General features: G+C 41.1%; 1 protein-coding gene across 17 annotated transcripts in view; it reads right to left on the minus strand.

Moving 5' to 3' along the window:
- The window catches only part of FHIT (fragile histidine triad diadenosine triphosphatase), a 1,100,422-nt gene that overhangs the window by 829,904 nt on the left and 247,460 nt on the right, over positions 1 to 23,058 (minus strand). For 2 of the 17 annotated variants that reach the window (XM_084634705.1, XM_084634713.1), the window contains one exon: positions 14,441 to 14,531. The exons of the other annotated variants lie outside the window; for them this stretch is intronic. The gene's annotated coding sequence lies outside the window, so the exon portion shown is untranslated. The remainder of the gene's footprint in view (positions 1 to 14,440; positions 14,532 to 23,058) is intronic. 17 annotated transcript variants of the gene reach the window in all.

Raw genomic sequence — 23,058 nt, forward strand, 5'->3', positions numbered from 1 at the left:
GCTACTTAGTTCCTAGGTTCTTTGTGTATTATGGATCCTGCATGCTCCAGTCATTTAAAACCTGCTACCACGTTGGGGGCACCCAACACACCCTCTTCCAGGCAACAACAATTGACAAAAGACCTTATTATTAGTTATAGTAGCAGTAGTGGTGTTGTCATAGCACCTAGGAAAGCTAGCCATGGACCAGAAGCCAATTGAGTTAGGCGCTGTGTAAGAAAAATTCAGATTATTCTAGAGATAATCGTAAACTTTGAAATTTCCTGGAAACTAAAGAATTGCAAGCAACAACAAAAATTTAAAAATTACAATTAAAAAAGCCCAGCTTGGTTCTGTTAATTTTTCACATTCAACACCATTATTTTCGGACTGGATTCAGCAAGTGTAGTTTTACTATTAAATCACTGGACTGGGATTCAGGCTATCTGGGTTTCTTGCCCAGCTCTGCAGACTTTTTGTGGGGGCAAGTTCTTTAATCACTCTCTTTTAATTGCCCATCCATAAAATGTGAAGATAAGTTCATTAAATGTTTGTGAGGTGCTCAGATATCATGCTGACAAGGGACATATCTGCACACATAAGTAAGGCAAGCCTTGGGAGGTTCCAAGTTCATTTGTATTAGGGGGCACCCAACAGCTTACAGGTTCAGGACATTATTAATTTGATTCAAGACACCCATCTACCTTTCTCTGTAGCATGAACACGCTGGTGGGACAACAATTAAATATTATCATTAACACACAAGGAAAAAGTTGTACGTACCAGCATGTGCATATAATGGAGAAAAAGAACGCTTCTATGTGCAATGAAAACTTTTGCTGGACTTTGCCAGTCAAGGAATAAAGAATGAGTAAAAATTCAAAAAGAAAATATTTTAAAAGGTGTATGAATCGTGTATAGTTAGTTATTTTATTACCCAAGATGGGCACAAAAATACAAACACTTCAATAATTTACCAACAATAAAGAAGGCAATTGATACATATTTTAATGTAAGAGCTAACCAGTTTTAATATTTCAGTAGAGTAATCTGAAATAATGATGTATAGAAGGAGAGAGAAATAACCCTGCAGTTTACATTATGTGGATTATACATAAATTCATAAAGAAACTGAGAGGGATTTTATTGTTTTATTGCTTTGTTGTGTAGAAGATCAACAAAATATAAGTGGAATCTAACCTAAAATAGAGGGTTCTGGATGCACTGTTAAACAAGTTGTTATTGAGATACATTTGTAATATTTTTTGTCTTTGTAAAAGTATATGAAACAAAGAAAAAAACAGAGTTAAAAAGGTAACCATAGCTTAGGCTTAATGTATCATTCATTACAAAAATTGAACAAGACATAGATAAATATGCACAGCACAAATCAGGTATTATGAACTCACGTGAAGGTCAATATCTACGATAATTAGGGGGTTATGTACAACAGTGAAAGCAGTACCACTGACCAGGGCAATATTTGCACACAGAAACCATTCTATGCAACAGCTTCAACTGCACTGGTATCACATACGAACTAATGAAATCTTTACACTTCTTTATTTCGGAAATCTATTTGATGATGTCCACTGGTGTCACACTGCTCAAGTGCCACTTCAGACTGCTATAGGAGATGATGACACTTCAGAAATGTGTTTTTCCAATATGAAAGCATGCAGAGGAGAAAAGTGGAATTCAGGAAGTGTGGGGCACCTCTCATACAAGTAGACACTTATCTGAGTACACAAGCTCAGATTCTAACTCCTTACTTTCATTTTAATAAATTCCGTATACTAGGACATCCAGGCCATAACAAAAGGTCCCCCCTTCTACCTCCCAAAAGAAGTGTAAGCTTCTGGAAGACAAGGTTTTTAGCTCTGCCATAAGAGTTAGGGCAGAAAGTCTGATCTCAGCTACACTTAGGCAATTCTTGTTGTGTGTGGGGGGAGGACGGATGGATGCGACTGAGACCAGGGCCAGGATTTAGCCATTAGGACTCTTCAGAAAAAGATTTCTTCTCTCCCCAGAAATCCACTCGATATTTATACTGTTCACTATACCTGTTCACTGTCTGTCAGACAGACTTATTGTCTAAGCAAAACGTGGATCACACTTAAGAGTGCACTGGAAGTCACTCTTGTATTGCAGATCAACACCAATAAAATGAGAACAAAAAAGTTTCATGGAGTATCTGATAAATCTAAATTGTCTTTTGATGAAAGAATTAAAGAGAGAATACTGAAAACATTTTTTGTAATAAGGCTTATCTCCTGTAAGATCCCCCTAATGATGGTGTACACTACATAAAGAAGATCATTTTAAAAAAACAGAAAGAACCTGGATGCAGTCAAGACTGGTTTAGCAATGGTAAAATACAGGAAACAGCGCCTACAGAAATTAAGGCACAAAACAACCATCTGAAATGGACTCAATTCTCTTCTCAGGATGTGTGATGTACATGACAACATCCTGTCAGCAACAGCGGTGGAGTCTCTCTCTTGCTGCTATTTGAACTTGGAAAGAAAAATTGTAAATCTGAAAAAAAAAGAGTTGGGGAGGGGGGGAGAACTGGCCTTTGGCCAAGACCCGCTTGAGGCTGGCAATATAACATTCCATACTCCTTGCATGGTCATTCCAAAGATCAGCAAGAGGAGAAAGATCATCTGAGAGGAGGGGACAGAAACACCAGTCTCCTCGGGGGGGCGGGGGGGAACAGGTGAAGCTCTAGCGCACTTCACTATTTCTAGAAATTGCAAACAATACAAAAATGCTGCAGGTTAAAGTAACGGCTGGGCTGCAGTAACTGCGTTCTATGGAAGACACTGAAGACCATTTGAATTTCCTAATTTTTTAATTCACTCAGTAGTTAGGGTTGTAATTATCATAAATTGCAACACTATTACTAAGCACCACTTCCAGTCAAGGAGGAAATGTAGATCTTCTTGTTGAAGTAAGCAGTTTAGGCCAAATTTAGGCTGCTAGGAAAGAGACTGAAATCCAGGACCTCTATGGTGGCATTCTCAGAAATGCTTCCAGTTCCACCCGCAGGGCCAGGTGGGCAGGCAGAACTGCAGAGTCTCGATGTGTAGATGAGCCAATGGTGTAGAGAGGAGGGGGTTAGATTTATTAGGAACTGGGGGAACTTTTGGGATGGGGGGAGCCTATCAGGAACAATGGGCTCCACCTAACCCAGAGTGGATCCAGACGGCCGGCACGTCACATTAAAAACTGCTCCGCAACCTTTTTAAACTAAGAGATGGGGCGTGGGGGGGAGGGAGCCGATTGCTGCAGAGGTGCACGAGGATCGGACAGAGACTTCTCTTAGAGGAAAGTCTACTGAGAGAGATTCTCTAGGTTTTAGTCAGGAGGAGGGGATGGAAGAGGTCAAAGTATGGGCCAGATCAGACGAGAAACATTCACATAAAGAATCTGACACATCAGAAAAGGGCAGACAAATAAACAGTGACAAGTGCTTGTACACAAATGCGAGAAGTCTAAATAGTAAGATGGGTGAACTAGAGTGCCTCGTGTTAGGAGGATATTGACATAATAGGCATCAAAGAAACCTGGTGGAGTGAGGACAATCAATGGGACACAATCATTCCGGGGTACAAAATATATCAGAAGGACAGAGCAGGTCGTGCAGGGGCGGAAGTGGCACTATATGTGAAAGAAAATGTAGAGTCAAATGAAATAAAAATCTTAAATGAATCCACGTGCTCCATAGAATCTCTATGGATAGTAATCCCAGGCTCTAATAAGAATATAACAGTAGGGATCTATTACCGACCACCTGACCAGGACAGTGATAGTGATGATGAAATGCTAAGGGAGATTAGAGAGGCTATCAAAATAAAGAACTCAGTAATAGCGGGGGATTTCAATTATCCGCATATTGACTGGGTCCATGTCACCTCAGGATGAAATGCAGACACAAAATTTCTCAATACTTTAAATGGCTGCTCCTTGGAGCAGCTGGTACAGGAACCCACCAGGGGAGAGGCAACTCTCGATCTAGTCTTGGGTGGAGCACAGGATCTGGTCCAAGAGGTAACAATAACAGGACCGCTTGGAAATAGTGACCATAACATTTAGTATTCCTGTGGTGGGAAGAACACCTCAACAGCCCAACACTGTGGCATTTAATTTCAGAAAGGGGAACTATGCAAAAATGAGGCATTTAGTTAAACAGAAATTGAACGGTCCAGTGACTAGAGTGAAATCTCTGCAAGCTGCATGGACACTTTTCAAAGACACCATAATAGAGGCTCAACTTAAATGTACACCCCAAATTAAAAAACACAGTAAAAGAACGAAAAGAGAGTCGCCATGGCTTAACAACCATGTAAAACAAGCAGTGAGAGATAAAAAGGCATCTTTTAAAAAATGGAAGTCAAATCCTAGTGAGGTAAACAGAAAGGAGCATAAACACTGCCAAATGTAAAAATATAATAAGAAAAGCCAAAAAGGAGTTTGAAGAACAGCTAGCCAAAAACTCAAAAGATAATAACAAAATGTTTTTTAAGTACATCAGAAGCAGGAAGCCTGCTAAACAACCAGTGGGGCCCCTGGATGATCTAGATACACAAGGAGCACTTAAAGACGATAAAGTCATCACAGACAAACTAAATGAATTCTTTGCTTCAGTCTTCACGGCTGAGGATGTTAGGGAGATTCCCAAACCTGAGCCGTCTTTTGTAGGTGACAAACCTGAGGAATTGTCACAGATTGAAGTGTCACTAGAGGAGGTTTTGGAATTAACTGAGAAACTTAACAGTAACAAGTCACCGGGACCAGATGGCATTCACCCAAGAGTTCTGAAAGAACTCAAATGTGAAATTGCACAACTATTAACTATGGTTTGTAACCTGTCCTTTAAATCAGCTACTGTACCCAATGACTGGAAGATAACTAATGTAACGCCAATATTTAAGAAGGGCTCTAGAGGTGATCCTGGCAATTACAGACCAATAAGTCTAATGTCAGTACTGGGCAAAATTAGTTGAAACAATATTAAAGAATAAAATTGTCAGACACAAAGAAGAACACAAATTGTTGCGCAAAAGTCAACATGGTTTCTGTAAAGGGAGATCATGTTTTACTAATCTATTAGAATTCTTTGAGGGGACAAGGAAGATCCAGTGGACACAATGTACTTAGGATTTCCAGAAAGCCTTTGACAAGGTCCCTCACCAAAGGCTCTTATGTAAAGTAAGTGGTCATGGGTTAAGAGGGAAGATCCTTTCATGGATTGAGAACTGGTTAAAAAGACAGGGAACAAAGGGTAGGAATAAATGGTAAATTTTCAGAATGGAGATGGGTAATTAGTGGTGTTCAACAAAGGTCAGTCCTAGGACCAATCCTATTCAACTTATTCATAAATGATTTAGAGAAAGGGGTAAACAGTGAGGTGGCAAAGTTTGCAAATGATACTAAACTGCTCAAGATAGTTAAGACCAAAGCAGACTGTGAAGAACTTCAAAAAGATATCACAAAACTAAGTGATTGGGCAACAAAATGGCAAATGAAATTTAATGTGGATAAATGTAAAGTAATGCACATTGGGAAAAAATAACCCCAACTATACATACAATATGATGGGGGCTAGTTTAGCTACAACTAATCAGGAGAAAGATCTTGGAGTCATCGTGGATAGTTCTCTGAAGACGTCCACGAAGTGTGCAGTGGCAGTCAAAAAAGCAAACGGGATGTTAGGAATCATTTAAAAAAGGGATAGAGAATAAGACAGATAATATCTTATTGCCCTTATATAAATCCATGGTACGCCCACATCTTGAATACTATGTACAGATGTGGTCCCCTCATCTCAAAAAAAAAAAAAAAAAAAAGAAGAGAGATACTGGCATTGGAAAAGGTTCAGAAAAGGGCAACCAAAATGATTAGGGGTTTTGAAAAGGTCCCATTTGAGGAGAGATTAAAGAGGCTAGGACTTTTCAGCTTGAAAAAGAGAAGACTAAGGGGGGATATGATAGAAGTGTATAAAATCATGAGTGGTGTGGAGAAAGTGAATAAGGAAAAGTTATTTACTTGTTCCCATAATATAAGAACTTGGGGCCACCAAATGAAATTAATGGGCAGCAGGTTTAAAACACAAAAAGGAAGTTCTTCTTCACTCAGCACACAGTCAACCCGTGGAACTCCATGCCTGAGGAGGTTGTGAAGGCTAGGACTAGAACAGGGTTTAAAAGAGAACTGAATAAATTCAAGGAGGTTAAGTCCTTTAATGGCTATTAGCCAGGATGGGTAAGGAATGGTGTCCCGAGCCTCTGTTTGTCAGAGGGTGGAGATGGATGGCAGGAGAGAGATCACTTGATCATTACCTGTTAGGTTCACTCCCTCTGGGGCACCTGGCATTGGCCACTGTTGGCAGACAGGATACTGGGCTGGATGGACCTTTGGTCTGACCCAGTATGGCCATTTTTATGTCAAAGATTGCATAGTGAGTCCCTGGCAGAATTGAGAACAAAGCCCATTTCTGCTATCATGAGCCTCCCTTTTTAAATGGTCTTTATGATAGTGTTGGTGCTTTTGGTTTAGTAGAGAAATAAAGGAGTTACTCAGAGACTCTTAAAGCCAAATTCTGCAGTCTGGTAAACACATGCAACTGCATGGAAGTCAAATCAGTGAGCCATATGCATGTAACTGAGAATGATATTCGGTCTAACGTCCAAAATATGTGCAAGAATGCTAGGCAAAGGGCCCAGCTTAGTTACATTTAAGAAAGCACCTAATAGCTTTTGTTTTCTCTACATTGAGACTTGTGAGTGTTCTTTGGATGTCTAGGAAAGATTCATGATGTTCTATTAGGCTCCAGATCCTTGATTTTCTGTTACTCTTACTTAGTTTTGCTCTGTCTGTACTCTAAGCCTATTTGTGGTTTTATCTCAGCCCTATTGTTCCTATAATTGTGAATTTATTCCTAAAATTATTTGCATTTCCCATGAACCATGATCCAATATATTTTCTCTTATTCTGTAGACCTTCCCTAGAGAGAGGTTTACATTCACTGCATGTTCTTCGGGCATGTTCTAGACTTTCTTTTCTAGCAACTGAAGGCCCCATAAAACAGCTAATTCTATTTTCTGTTGTGTTCTGGGGGGGGGACCCTCTTGGGGCAGTTAAACTGTAAACAACAGGCTGGATTAGGTGCATAATTAGCCATAAGTCTTTAAATCACGAACCTTTCTATTTGTAAAAATCCCACTTACAGAGCTGATGAAATATTTTTCATGAAAACAGCAATATGAAAATTACTCAGAATTTTAAAACTGAAACACACACGAATAAAAGCAAGGGAATTGTGAATGAAGGCTACCAGAGTGCCTTTAAATCTCCCTATTGTGTTGTATTGCAATACATGAATTTATATATAGTTCAAATAAGTCTTCAGTAGTCTAGAGGGACTGATAGCAAAGGTAATGAGGACTGCCATAGATTTTGACAGCAAACTGTGAATGACAACATTTCCATGAAATGAAATGTTACTTTTCCTAAGTAAATAGGTATTTCTGTGCCATCAGGGCACAGAATTCTTGTCTCATCTTAGGGGTAACTTGTATTTCCCATTTAATAATTTGTGTGAGGAGTTTCTAAAGCTGACTTTCTAGATATGATCATCAAAACCTTCAACCAATGAATGTTGATAAGATAAAAGTGTAGTGAAGTATAGGAGTTAAAACTGGATAGTTATGAGTGTCACATGTCCAAATGATCTGAGCTCACCTGCTGTTTAGTCTGTGCAAGGTCCGTTACATGACTTATGAACCTGTGTACTTTACAACATCATATAACATTTAATGCTATGTCATTCCAATGCTGTTTTGACTGTAAACAATTTTGAGAAATAAGATTGTTGTACCGAAGATCATATATTTAACCCATGGACATGGAACTGTCTAATGTTTTCACCATTGTGCGTATCCTAAAGAATAATTGTTTTTGTGCTGGCCCTCCAGGATCCTGATTATAGAGAAAGGGAACCTTCAACAGTTGCAGGTGATAAAACATCCCCCCCCCCCCCCCGTAATTTCAAGTTTTCAAGTGTAACTTACAAGGAGGGGAAAGAAGATGGACCAATTGGTGTTAATAAAACCATCACTGCAGTCAAAGGTCAGAGTTGAAGGACATCTTCAGTGGACATCCAAAGCTATCGTCGGCCATTAAAGAGACGAGCTTTAACCTGCCGCTGGCCAGGAAACTAACATGAAAACATCCTGCCAGCTTATTCACTGAATAGAATTGGCATAAACTCTGGAGTCTGATGGCTGCTTTCCTACCTTTCTGGACATCTTGACAGATTTCAGTAACGTGGGGGGAGCAAAACCAAAGAAACCCAACAACAAATTGAAGAATAGTTTTGAGAATTAGGGCTGCCAGGCATCCAGTTTTCGACAGGAACACCCAGTTGAAAAGGGAGCCTGGCGTCTCTGGCGTCCCACACTCCCAGCCAGAAATACACCAGGGTGCTAGTAATGGACAGCTTAACTGCCATTGGAATGTGGGTTAGGAAGGTCAAAAGGGTTCATCTGACTGGGTGCTTCCCTGCAGTGTCGTTACCCCCAGCCCTTCCCAAAACCCAGCCCCCGCACAATTAATGGGCAAGGGTGGTCTTCTCTCTTACAGTAAAGACATTTAAATCGAGCAAAGTCAGGGAATTTCCATCCCATGCCTTCTCCCTCTGCACTTCTGACTTTCATGGCCTGGTGCAGCTGTTGTTATCAGAGAGTTTCGCTTCTGTTCTATTGAACTGAAGACCAGTCCAAACTTGTCAATCAGTGGGATAGAGCCGAGCTTCTCCCATGTCAGGCCTACCGGCTCTGTTCTGCCTCTGGACAGACTCTCACAGGTAGTCTCCAGACTTCTTGTCTGTAACAAGCATAAAGGAAATCTCTGTCCAAAACCTTATATTATAAATAAAAACTGGCTGTTCTCCCCACTTCTGCTTGTATGCTAAGAACATAAGAATGGCTATACTGGGTCAGACCAAAGGTCCATCCAGCCCAGTATCCTGTCTGCCAACAGTGGCCAATGCCAGGTGCCCCAGAGGGAGTGAACCTAACGAGTGATCTCTCTCCTGCCATCCATCTTCACCCTCTGACAAACAGAGGCTCGGGACACCATTCCTTACCCATCCTGGCTAATAGCCATTAATGGACTTAACGAGTCCTATTGATGAGTCACCTATTCTGTTTTAGCCTTATGCTGGCCTACTCCTACAAGTTTTACCAGCATAGGTACATTGGTTAGAGGTGTGCTTTTTTTTTTTTTGAACTGACAGTTATGCCAGTAAAAGTCCTAGTGTAGACCCAGCTAAACTGGAGCAAGCTATACTGCTACTATGTTGGCATAGTTGAAGTGACAAAACTTAAGTGTAGCTAAGCCCACAGTTTCCCCATCTATAAAATGGAAGCAATGTCCCATTTGTCAGGTACTTGGAAATTCCCTGATGAATAGTTTAACACAAGTGTAAAATACCACGATCATTAAACACTTCACTCAGATCATCTGTCAAATTGTCTTCTCTCAAGAGTAAATCTCAATCTTGTCAATATCAAGTGTATTTTACTGCTCCTTGAATTTCTATTGCTTATGCCATTATGACTACATATTGTCCTCTCCTGGTGCACTCGTTACTTTGTATATATTCTTCATCTACAAAAAAAAAAAATCCATATTCTGGTTCACAAACAAAAGCATTGCATGGCTGGCTAACTCCCTTAAGGAATCCCCTCCCTAACAACTATTGTTTCCCTTATCAAATTATATATGAGATCTTTTCAAATCAAATCAGGGCTGTGCTGGATTTACTGTTTAGTTTCTTTGGGAAGGGGGCTGTAATTTCTTAAAAGGTTGATAAAGATGCTTAGCCCATGGCCTGAGAATGGAATTCAGCCAAACCCTTAACCTACAATCACTCAGACTCCTTCACCCAAAACATCAAAATCAATTTTCCAAATAGGATTTCAAGGTATCTGTAGCCAAAAGGCACAGTCAAAATTATTTCTGTCTATTTTTACGGAAAGCAAAGTTCTCAACCAATAATCATATCATACACATAAAACCAGTGCATTAAAATTCAAAGCTGTATCAAAGTCTTTTTGAATATTCTTGTTTTCCCTGCTTTGGATAATCATTGCTCCCATCTAAAATAATATCACACACATCTAAAATAATATCAGTAACCATAGTGTCCTGATGGCAGAAATAGTAACAGTTTCTTTAAATAGGATCATGTATTTTTTTAGGCTCCAGCATGGACCAGTTTTAGTCTTATAATGGGAATCTTTGAGAGAAGATCAGCGCTTAGTCATCTTACTGGAGCCCCCATCATCTTTATTAAGGCAAGTTCCCTCAGTACGATGAGACTAAGAAACAGTATCCTAATTTCCTAGACTGAGAGGAAGGGAGTGGTATCTTTATTATACTAGAGACAGAGAACGAGAGTTTTATAGAAGAAATAGCCTATAATCATTTGCTAAAATCTTTTAGGAAGCCCAAAAAGCAGCCACAAAAATTAAGTTTAAATAGTCTCCTGCTCAGTCTCTTGCAGAATATGCCCCCCCCTCCCAAAAACAAAAAAACCCAGCATAAAAATATCTTGTAGTATTGAAAGTTTGTTAATCTAATTCAGCCAACTAGCTGTCTCACAAAAGCCTGCTGAGAAACGTGCATACTTAGTGCAGTTTGCTGGTACAAAATTTAAAGTCCATTGCCAAGATTTTAACATCTTCCGTTCTTTTGAAGTATCACTTACGTATTCTTCTTTCATCCCCCAAATGAGGCAATTCATCAGACTCTTACTGATGGAGCTTTGAGGAGAGTCTAATTTTGAAATACATATGGAACTGTGAATCTCTCTTTAGGTAATACAAATAAATCTACTCTCGGAAGTATTGCCTTCTTAATCATCTTTAAATACAATGTATCTATCACTACGACCTGTGACTTCAATTTTCTTTGTTGAAATTATGGCAAGAAGGAGAGAATTTATGTGGGAGGAATTCTAACTGTGAAGGCTTCAAATGGATGATCGGTGAAAGATTTTTGAGGACCACAGCAAGATCCAAGAACAGGGCCTTCTTACATATGGATGGTAACCTATGAAGAACTGATCATTAACAAAAGTCTGGGTATTTTTGGCCATTGTTGGCAAAAATTTGTCAAGCCTTACTTCTGGCACAATAAATATTTGTTGTTTGCCACCCAGTCGCTGGTAAAATCTCCTACACTTCAGGTTCTCTCTTTCTAATTCAAGGCCTGTTAGAGCATGAGAAAATCTTTAGATAGCAACTTTTCTATTCCCACTGAAGAAAAATAAAAATGGATTCCTCACCCCCCCCCCCACACACACACACTTTAGTTCTACAAAGAACCACCAAAGGAAAAGGTAGAAAGAAATGAGTCACAAAGGGGGTAAATTGAACTGTTCCTCAAAAGGAGACCATTACTGAGAGAGAGAAAAAGGCATAAACAACATTCAGTACCTTTCATATGACCTCCTCACACTCTGTGCACACAGAAGGAACTTTTAAGTTTGGCAAGTTACCTTGTGTCAGAAGAATATTTAATGACTGTTATATAAAAGTGGAAGTTGTTGCCTTAGGGGAGACCTGTGTTTTCTTTGCAGCTTTTGTTATCCTGCTGTGCCTTCTTCTTGAGACAGCATGTTCCTTCCACAGAGAGCGCCAGCAGCCTTCTCCATGTAGGGGAGAAGTATGTCCCACAGCACAATTTAACCAGGCTGTCCAAGCTAAGATAGCTGGAGCCTGCGCAAAGGTGATTCTGCCAGCTGATTCAAAACAACTTCACTCCATATTATTAACTGCTGCTTACAGGCTAACAAACCCTCCTCACCAATTAAAAGAATGCCCATTCTGTTTGGACTGAATGGTATCAGACTGCATTTTCCTGCAATTAAAAGGGATACTTTGTCTGTAAAAGAATTGCAGCGGTCAGAATGACTCGCGCTCTGAATTTTACTACAGCCCACTCAAAACAGGCCAAATTGAACTTATTCATAAAATCACTGAAGAAGGAAAAAAAAAGGGTGGCAGATATAGCCCAAGTACTGCAGAATCAGACCCGGGGTGAAGTCAATACTACTGGCTTGATGCAAAGCCCACGGAAGTTACTGGAAAGACTCCCATTGGTTTCAAAGGGCTTTGGATCAGGCTGTGTCAAAGACAGAGGACCTTCCACAATCTCAGTCATGCCATTTACAGGCAGCAGCTACACACTGGGACACAGTTCCTGCCGGAGCTCCCCAGGACACAAGAGTAGTGGCTACACCACCTATGAAAATGCAGCGTACTCTACCCCATGCACTTGGCACTGGCTCAGCTCATTCCTGCTCCTTTGGGGGTGTCTTGTATTCTGGGACACACACAGATCAGTCCCTTCACTCAAGGGAGAAAACCAACAATTACTCTTCTGCACAGATGTACAAGATGGCAGGAGGAGTGCTCTGTGTGCTTGCTCCCTGCAAAACCACATAGCATCTGGGTACAACCTGGCCCAGTATCTGCAGTTAGTTTCCAAAGAGATCTGTCCCCAAGAAATCTTAAATATGTAAGTGCTATTTTAAGTATGCAATAAGCAACGTTAAAGAAAGAATCCTTATGGATTTAATTAACTTAATACTAGTTTAGCAATTAACTTCCCACCACCCCAAATTGCTAATACTTTCATACCAGACCAAATGTACAGCACTGTGTTCTTACCTGCCCAGTTAGTGTTCAAATGATGACCTAAGGCATAACCAATTCTGTATGCAAAAATTTTATTCCAATCTGAGTTGCAAAAATTAGAGAGATACCTGCTTATTCCAAGCCCAGAGAAAGCTCAAAACCTGAATCCAATCAAATTAGATTACAAAAAACAAACAAGACTCAGTCGCCCTGCTGTGAATGGTAACTCCAAGCCAAAGTCTTTGTTTGCCTGGAGAGAAGGTTGCTCAAAACCAAATCCCACTAACACAATCACCAATTAAATATTACCACCTAACTCTTATATAGCACTTTCCATCCATAGATCTCAAAGTGCTTTACAAAGGAGCTCAGCCTTAGCTAAATGATATTAAAGCTATTTCACTTAAAAAAAAAATTTATTTCACAACCCTTACCACCCAAGTATCTCACCATCCAAACACATTCAGACTCCTCACTTTCACAACAAACTCCATTACACATCTGACAGAGCCAGCCACAATGCACACCCCACATTCCTCCACGCTCAACTGTGGAATTTTAACTCTATCCACAGGTAACTCAGCATTCATTCTTTATAGACAAATGGGATACAATTTTCAAAAAACACATAAGTGATTCATGCATTCTTGATAATTACACTTACATACACCAGGGTGAAGTCTATCGTTTGTAATTCCTGCATGAGATACTAAGAGGTTACAGCTTAAATTCCACATTTCAGTCTGACATAGAGGATTTGATGTGGGAATTTTCCATGGTTTCTCTTCCCCCAATATAGTTTCCAGCTAAGACAGAAATTTTACCATGTCCAGCAAATTTATAAGTGCAATATTCAATGCCTCTTGACGTACATCTTTTACTTCTGAGGTAACGTAGGGGGGAAAGTGTGAGATAGGATATAAGATTTAAATTGAAAAGGTTCTTTTCATTATTTTTCCCTAAGTTATTGTAGAGTTGCTGGCACTATTATAATTTTTACCATGTTCCACTGTAGAAGTGGCTGCAATTTGATGGGTGAAGTGCTCCAAATATAAGATGCATATGTTTGGTACTTCTATAAAGCTTGTTGAGTCTTGTGAAAGAGGATATATAAAAATCAATGAGTCAATAATACTGAGCCCTTGAGATGGTGCTTGCTGGGCTGTGGAAGGAGAAACATCCTGAAAAAGAGTCCTTCCTTTTTTGTCTTTCTTCTGCTTTTTTATTATACATTTATCATCTTCTTTTGTTCTCACAGAAGCTCCTCACAATTAGCCTCTCTCTGTGATTGTTTAGGTAAAGAGAAGACACAAAAGTCCTTTTCACTGAGCTTTGAAAAACAGAGTGTGACGCACCGGCATTGCAGAAATTTGCTTCTGTAGCAAAATTGTAATTCTGTGTTTGATGCCATTGTCCAGTGCTACAGAATTGTGATGTCACAAATGCATTACCACACCCTTCAGAATAAAGAGGCAGTGAGAGACTCTTTAATTCATCATCAAGGAAAATCCTATAGGGCATAGTTTTTTGGCAGATTGATCCGGGTGGCATTCAATCTCCAGGTACGTAAGACAGTCTGTCTAGATGTTCAATCTATGTCTGTCACCGGCGATCTCATCATGCCACAGAAGATTTATGGATGATCACATGATTCCTGATCACATAGCAGCATTCCTCATTTAATGCACGTTATAAGGATGAAAAACCAATGAACAACAAAGTTTGTATCAAGAAAGCTACCAAAAGCCTACCTTTGCTAATGGAGATGGTTGCTGCGTTTGGATAGAAATATCTCACTGCTGATCTGGTCCTGACATTCAGTATGTCTTTAGTTAATTACAGCTAGTCAAATAAAATAATAGAGGAAATTGTTAAAAATATGAAAGATAAACAGATCTATCTCTTCAGTAAGACATTTGAATGTTTTCCCCTACACAAAATTCCGCAAAAACTGTTTCTAGAAGTTGTGGTTGAAATAAGAGTTCAGATTCTGCTCCTAGTTAATGCCAGTGTAAACCTGGAGTTGAGTAACTCCACTTACTGAAGTCAGAGTAACTCCAGAGGAGACACTTGACTAAGAGGAAAAATTGGCCCAAAGATATTTTAAAGGGAGAAGCAAAGGCACTTTCTTCTTTTGAAATGTACTTTTTTTTTATTCTACTAAAGCCAATCAACTTTCTTTTTATTTAAAGACTATTGTACTCAAGTGTATTATGCAGTATATGATATTAACATTGACGGCATACAAAAAAGGTTGAAAGGGTTAAGATTTCAGAGGTTAACCTTTCTGTAGCAATTCTGCGAGTACGTGTGCACTTTAGAACTGCTTACTGGAGCACATGGTTATGTTAGTGGGGAAAAGACTGGACGCGTATTTGTTTTACATTAGTTTCAAACTCCTGCTGTGCAGCATTGCCGCTTGCCCTGTTACTGGAAAACACGGGAAATTAATTTTAGCAGATTTTTCAAGTTCACAAATAAAGTGAAAATTAATTTAAGGTAAATGCTGCCAGTTTTACCATTTTTCCCTTCCCTGTTTTTCTGGTTCAAGGCCCAATTCAGCAAGTGTCACTCACCTGAGCAATTTCCACTCATGAGAAGTCTTACGGGATAGAATAAGAATTATGTATGTAAAGGTTGCAGAATTGGGCCTGAAATGTGTAGTTTATACTGGGTGGTTTGTTACATTTTTGCCATAAAAATACTAAACATGCAAAGCAGAGGAATTGACACTGCAAAAGTTGAGTTTCTTACAGTATTTCCTGACTTTTTTCTTTTAGCTATGTACGCTTAACGGTGCAACAACAATTTTTCATTTAAAATTCCTTTGTTTTTTCAAGACAACAAAATTGAAATTTAATATTTTAAGTCTTCACATTGGTGAGAGGAGGGAGAGTTCATACCTCAATTCCTGAATAAGGTGGACTGAATTCATCTCTTTGCTCATGCTATTGGGCCCAGTCCTTTCAATGCATGACACTAGTCTGAAGCCTGTTCTACACTAGAAAATTAGGTCAGTTTAAAACTAGGTCGCTCAGAAGCATGAAAAATCCATACCCCTGAGGGGAGTTGTTAAGCCAGCCTAAGTCCCCATGTCGACAGCACCAGGTCGATGGAAGAATTCTTCTACTGACCTAGTTACCGTCTCTCCTGGAGTTGGATTATGCCGATAGAAGAACTCCTCCTGTCAGCGTAGGTAGCGTCTACACTGAAGTGCTACAGCTGTAGTGCTGTAGTCTCTGAGTACAGACATACCCTTATTCTTGCAAGTGGTCTCATTAAAGTACATGAGATTACTCATATGAAAGTCAAAACAGAGAGAAGTTGGACTTGTGTTGGGGACACAGTAGAAACTGGAATTGTGGATAGCTGGAACCATGAAGCAGGTCCCTGTTAAGTTAGGATTAGCATTCTCAACATGAAGGTTTGCCTCTGCACAATGCTCGCTCTCTCTCTCTCCAAATTTAAAAATGAAATCCATTATGTAAGCATGGATAAGGAGGACTTGTGGCACCTTAGAGACTAACCAATTTATTTGAGCCTAAGCTTTCGTGAGCTACAGCTCACTTCATCGGATGCATACCGTGGAAAATACAGCAGATCTTTTTATACACACAAACCATGAACAAATGGGTGTTCACCACTACAAAAGGTCTCAGAGTAACAGCCGTGTTAGTCTGTATTCGCAAAAAGAAAAGGAGTACTTGTGGCACCTTAGAGACTAACCAATTTATTTGAGCATGAGCTTTCGTGAGCTACAGCCGAAGTGAGCTGTAGCTCACGAAAGCTCATGCTCAAATAAATTGGTTAGTCTCTAAGGTGCCACAAGTCCTCCTTTTCTTTTTGCCACTACAAAAGGTTTTCTCTCCCCCCACCCCACTCTCCTGCTGGTAAAAGCTTATCTAAAGTAATCTCTCTCCTTACTATTACCAGCAGGAGAGTGGGGTGGGGGGAGAGAAAACCTTTTGTAGTGGTGAACACCCATTTTTTCATGGTTTATGTGTATAAAAAGATCTTCTGTACTTTCCACGGTATGCATCCGATGAAGTGAGCTGTAGCTCACGAAAGCTTAGGCTCAAATAAATTGGTTAGTCTCTCAGGTGCCACAAGTACTCCTTTTCTTTTTGCGAATACAGACTAACACGGCTGTTACTCTGAAACCTGTAAGCATGGATATTCTTATTATCCAGATGTATATTTAACATCCCACTCAACTCTTGGTGTAAATCAACATCTCCATCGACTTCACTGGAGTTAGACAATTTCCAATTTAACCCTTGATCTCAATGGTGTTTTATGGCAGTGAGTACTGCACGTCATTATTTTGTATGTCTATGTCAGGTCTTATCTTATTGTGTTCCTAAAATGTTTAGAGTCCATGCCTGACAGAGAATAAAGTGCCGTTCAGTGAATCACCACTTCCTTGAACACCTAGGTTGTTTTTTGCAGGTTTCCCATATAATTACTGACCATGTGTATAGTTTAAGGCCTGAGACAATCACAGTACAAGGAGGCATAGAAAATGCTAAGATTTTAAACTGGCAACAAAAAGGTCAATTTCAGATGCATTGAGGCTTGGATGTTCTCAAGAATCAAGTTTTCTACAAAAAATCAGTCAGTATTTGAAGAGGCCCTGCAAGAATGATGACCTAGATCAGCTTCTTTGTATGTTTTTATTTTATCATCATTATCATAGAATCATAGAATCATAGAATATCAGGGTTGGAAGGGACCCCAGAAGGTCATCTAGTCCAACCCCCTGCTCAAAGCAGGACCAATTCCCAGTTAAATCATCCCAGCCAGGGCTTTGTCAAGCCTGACCTTAAAAACCTCTAAGGAAGGAGATTCTACCACCTCCCTAGGTAACGCATTCCAGTGTTTCACCACCCTCTTAGTGAAAAAGTTTTTCCTAATATCCAATCTAAACCTCCCCCACTGCAACTTGAGACCATTACTCCTCGTTCTGTCATCTGCTACCATTGAGAACAGTCTAGAGCCATCCTCTTTGGAACCCCCTTTCAGGTAGTTGAAAGCAGCTATCAAATCCCCCCTCATTCTTCTCTTCTGCAGGCTAAAAAATCCCAGCTCCCTCAGCCTCTCCTCATAACTCATGTGTTCCAGTCCCCTAATCATTTTTGTTGCCCTTCGCTGGACTCTCTCCAATTTATCCACATCCTTCTTGAAGTGTGGGGCCCAAAACTGGACACAGTACTCCAGATGAGGCCTCACCAATGTCGAATAGAGGGGAACGATCACGTCCCTCGATCTGCTCGCTATGCCCCTACTTATACATCCCAAAATGCCATTGGCCTTCTTGGCAACAAGGGCACACTGCTGACTCATATCCAGCTTCTCGTCCACTGTCACCCCTAGGTCCTTTTCCGCAGAACTGCTGCCTAGCCATTCGGTCCCTAGTCTGTAGCTGTGCATTGGGTTCTTCCGTCCTAAGTGCAGGACCCTGCACTTATCCTTATTGAACCTCATCAGATTCCTTTTGGCCCAATCTTCCAATTGGTCTAGGTCCTTCTGTATCCTATCCCTGCCCTCCAGCGTATCTACCACTCCTCCCAGTTTAGTATCATCCGCAAATTTGCTGAGAGTGCAATCCACACCATCCTCCAGATCATTTATGAAGATATTGAATAAAACCGGCCCCAGGACCGACCCTTGGGGCACTCCACTTGATACCGGCTGCCAACTAGACATGGAGCCATTGATCACTACCCGTTGAGCCCGACAATTTAGCCAGCTTTCTACCCACCTTATAGTGCATTCATCCAGCCCATACTTCCTTAACTTGCTGACAAGAATACTATGGGAGACCGTGTCAAAAGCTTTGCTAAAGTCAAGAAACAATACATCCACTGCTTTCCCTTCATCCACAGAACCAGTAATCTCATCATAAAAGGCGATTAGATTAGTCAGGCATGACCTTCCCTTGGTGAATCCATGCTGGCTGTTCCTGATCACTTTCCTCTCATGCAAGTGCTTCAGGATTGATTCTTTGAGGACCTGCTCCATGATTTTTCCAGGGACTGAGGTGAGGCTGACTGGCCTGTAGTTCCCAGGATCTTCCTTCTTCCCTTTTTTAAAGATTGGCACTACATTAGCCTTTTTCCAGTCATCCGGGACTTCCCCGGTTCGCCACGAGTTTTCAAAGATAATGGCCAGTGGCTCTGCAATCACAGCCGCCAATTCCTTCAGCACTCTCGGATGCAACTCGTCCGGCCCCATGGACTTGTGCACGTCCAGCTTTTCTAAATAGTCCCTAACCGCCTCTATCTCCACAGAGGGCTGGCCATCTCTTCCGCATTTTGTGATGCCCAGCGCAGCAGTCTGGGAGCTGACCTTGTTAGTGAAAACAGAGGCAAAAAAAGCATTGAGTACATTAGCTTTTTCCACATCCTCCGTCACTAGGTTGCCTCCCTCATTCAGTAAGGGGCCCACACATTCCTTGGCTTTCTTCTTGTTGCCAACATACCTGAAGAAACCCTTCTTGTTACTCTTGACATCTCTGGCTAGCTGCAGCTCCAGGTGCGATTTGGCCCTCCTGATAACATTCCTACATGCCCGAGCAATATTTTTATACTCTTCCCTGGTCATATGTCCAACCTTCCACTTCTTGTAAGCTTCTTTTTTATGTTTAAGATCCGCTAGGATTTCACCATTAAGCCAAGTTGGTCGCCTGCCATATTTACTATTCTTTTGACTCATCGGGATGGTTTGTCCCTGTAACCTCAACAGGGATTCCTTGAAATACAGCCAGCTCTCCTGGACTCCTTTCCCCTTCAAGTTAGTCCCCCAGGGGATCCTGGCCATCCGTTCCCTGAGGGAGTCGAAGTCTGCTTTCCTGAAGTCCAGGGTCCGTATCCTGCTGCTTACCTTTGTTCCCTGCGTCAGGATCCTGAACTCAACCAACTCATGGTCACTGCCTCCCAGATTCCCATCCACTTTTGCTTCCCCCACTAATTCTACCCGGTTTGTGAGCAGCAGGTCAAGAAAAGCACCCCCCCTAGTTGGCTCCTCTAGCACTTGCACCAGGAAATTGTCCCCTACGCTTTCCAAAAACTTCCTGGATTGTCTATGCACCGCTGTCTTGCTCTCCCAGCAGATATCAGGAAAATTAAAGTCACCCATGAGAATCAGGGCATGCGATCTAGTAGCTTCCGTGAGCTGCCGGAAGAAAGCCTCATCCACCTCATCCCCCTGGTCCGGTGGTCTATAGCAGACTCCCACCACTACATCACTCTTGTTGCACACACTTCTAAACTTAATCCAGAGACACTCAGGTTTTTCTGCAGTTTCGTACCGAAGCTCTGAGCAGTCATACTGCTCCCTTACATACAGTGCTACTCCCCCACCTTTTCTGCCCTGCCTGTCCTTCCTGAACAGTTTATAACCATCCATGACAGTACTCCAGTCATATGAGTTATCCCACCAAGTCTCTGTTATTCCGATCACGTCATAGTTCCTTGACATCACCAGGACCTCCAGTTCTCCCTGCTTATAGTAAGTATTAGTATTATAGTATAGTATTATAGTAAGACACTTCCCATAACAGACAGGTCACGGCTCTTAGGAAGGTGAACTAATGTACAGGAGAGCAAATCTCATATGGACACATGGGCACACTGGCTGCTGGTGTAAAGTACAAAAAATATATGGAGAGAAATTGGGTGATGGTGCCCCCCCATAAGGCTTTATGGAAACATGCTTATGAATACGACATAACTGGAATATATTCTATGCAATATATGCCATGTAACATATCTATGTAAAGGTTATGACCTAGTGAATCTATTAATCCTTTTTCTATGCCTGTATCATTTTTGTATTCAAAGTTACGAATATTGGCCGTGCACTGGCTTGATTTCTAAATAACCTTAGTAGACCATTTGGTCAGCTCCTGGAGAAAGGAATTTGCAAAGTTAAGTGCCCAATCAAGAAGCACTTCAGGAACAATGCATCTTGGAACGCTCCAATCCACATAAGAAGTCTTCCTGGAGACATTCAAGACACCATGTGGGCATCCAATGAAGTAAGCTTTCATGAGCTACAGCTCATGCTCAGATAAATTTGTTAGTCTTTAAGGTACCACAAGTACTCCTTTTCTTCATGTGGGCAATGGCTTCTGCCTGTAAAAACTGTGAATCATGCGTGGACATGTGACTTGCTCAGGTGACTCCAGAACTCCATCGTGGAGCTGGACTTTGCATAGGAGAGAGGAGGGGGTCTCCACCCACAAGAGAAAGTCTATTTAAGCCCGTGGGAGACCCCTCCATTTTGTCTTCAGCTGACTAAGGAGATAGCCTCTCCATCCCCAAGGATACCTGAAAGAAACTGGAAGAACAGTAACTACAGGGGATGTGAGTGATTGCTGGACCCAGACTAGAAAGAGACTAGTCTGTAAAAGGAAGTGTCAAGGTTCCTTCCCCACTCTGAACTCTAGGGTACAGATGTGGGGACCTGCATGAAAACCCCCTAAGCTTACTTTTACCAGCTTAGGTTAAAACTTCCCCAAGGTACAAACTATTTTACCCTTGGACTTTCACTGCCACCACCAAACTTTATCTGGGTTCCTGAGAAAATGTAGTTTGGACACGTCTTTCCCCCCAAAATCCTCCCAACCCTTGCACCCCACTTCCTGGGGAAGGTTTGGTAAAAATCCTCACCAATTTGCACAGGTGACCATAGACCCAAACCCTTGGATCTTAGAACAATGAAAAAGCATTCAGTTTTCTTACAAGAAGACTTTCAATAGAAGTAAAAAAGAATCATCTCTGTCAAATCAGGATGGTAAATACCTTACAGGGTAATTAGATTCAAAACGCAGAGAATCCCTCTAGGCAAAACCTTAAGTTACAAAAAAGACACACAGAAAGGAATATTCATTCTATTCAGCACAGCTATTTTCTCAGCCATTTAAAGAAATCATAATCTAACACATACCTAGCTAGATAACTTACTAAATTCTAAGACTCCATTCCTGTTCTGTCCCTGGCAAAAGCATCATACAGACAGACACAGACCCTTTGCTTCTCTCCCTCCTCCCAGCTTTTGAAAGTATCTTGTCTCCTCATTGGTCATTTTGGTCAAGTGCCAGCAAGGTTACCTTTAGCTTCTTAACACTTTACAGGTGAGAGGATTTTTCCTCTGGCCAGGAGGGATTTTAAAGGGGTTTACCCTTCCCTTTATATTTATGACAGGAAGCTTACTGAAACTGGTGAAGATTTTATCTGTATACAGTTTGATTAGACATAGACATGCATGTTTTGTTTTATTTTGCTTGGTAATTCACTTTGTTCTGGTTTCAGAGTAGCAGCCGTGTTAGTCTCCATCTGCAAAAAGAAAAGGAGTACTTGTGGCACCTTAGAGACTAACCAATTTATTTGAGCATAAGCTTTCGTGAGCTACAGCTCACTTCATAGGATGCAACTTTGTTCTGTCTGTTACTACTTGGAGCCACTTAAATCCTTCTTTCTGTATTTAATAAAAATCAAATTTTTTACTTATTAATTAACCCAGAGTATGTACTAATACTTGGGGGGCAAACAGCTGTGCATTTCACTCTATTAGTGTTAGAGCAGGTGAACAATTTATGAGTTTACCCTGTATAAGCTTTATACAGAGTAAAATGGATTTATTCAGGATTTGGACCCCATTGGGAGTTGGGCATCTGAATGCCAAGGACAGGAACACTTCTGTAAGCTGCTTTCAGTTAAGCCTGCAGCTGCTAGTGGATGCGGTTCAGACCTGGATCTGGGTTTGCAGCAGGCTAGCGGGTCTGGCTCAAACCAGGCTGGGCACTGAAGTCCTAAGCTGCCAGGGCAGGAAAGCAGGGGAAGTAGTAGTCTCGGCACATCAGGTGGCAGCTCCCAGGGGGTTCCTGTGATCCAACCCGTCACAGATTGTAAGGACAGATTTCCAAAAAGCGCTCAGCCCTGCATTCAGGACCCGTTTTCCAGAAGAGCTCATTCCCAGTTTGGCACTTACATGGCCATATTTCCAACAACACTTTGTTCCCAGCAGCCCGTATTAAGAACAAGAGATTTAAACAGACTCTCTTCCAGTCCTTCAAAATCTGTGCAAGCCCCAGGTCAGCGTTCCATCTGGCATTGAAAAGGTCAGACATGAGAAGAGTATTTCCCTTTACCCACCCCCGAGTAAATACAGGATAGAGCTTCAGTCTGCTCCTTTGGGGCCTGATCCAATTGCCGGCTGAAGTCAGTGGGAGTCGTTCCCTGAACTTCAATGAGCACTGCATCAGACCCTTTATGAGAAAGGGTTTCCACTGCACTTCAAGTCAAAGGCCATCAAAGCAAGGCACAGTACACTATGATACAGAAGAAAAATCACTGAATATGAACAT

The sequence above is a fragment of the Lepidochelys olivacea genome, assembly GCF_965140295.1.
Source record: "Lepidochelys olivacea isolate rLepOli2 genome assembly, chromosome: 7".
NCBI classification, from domain to species: Eukaryota; Metazoa; Chordata; order Testudines; family Cheloniidae; genus Lepidochelys; species Lepidochelys olivacea.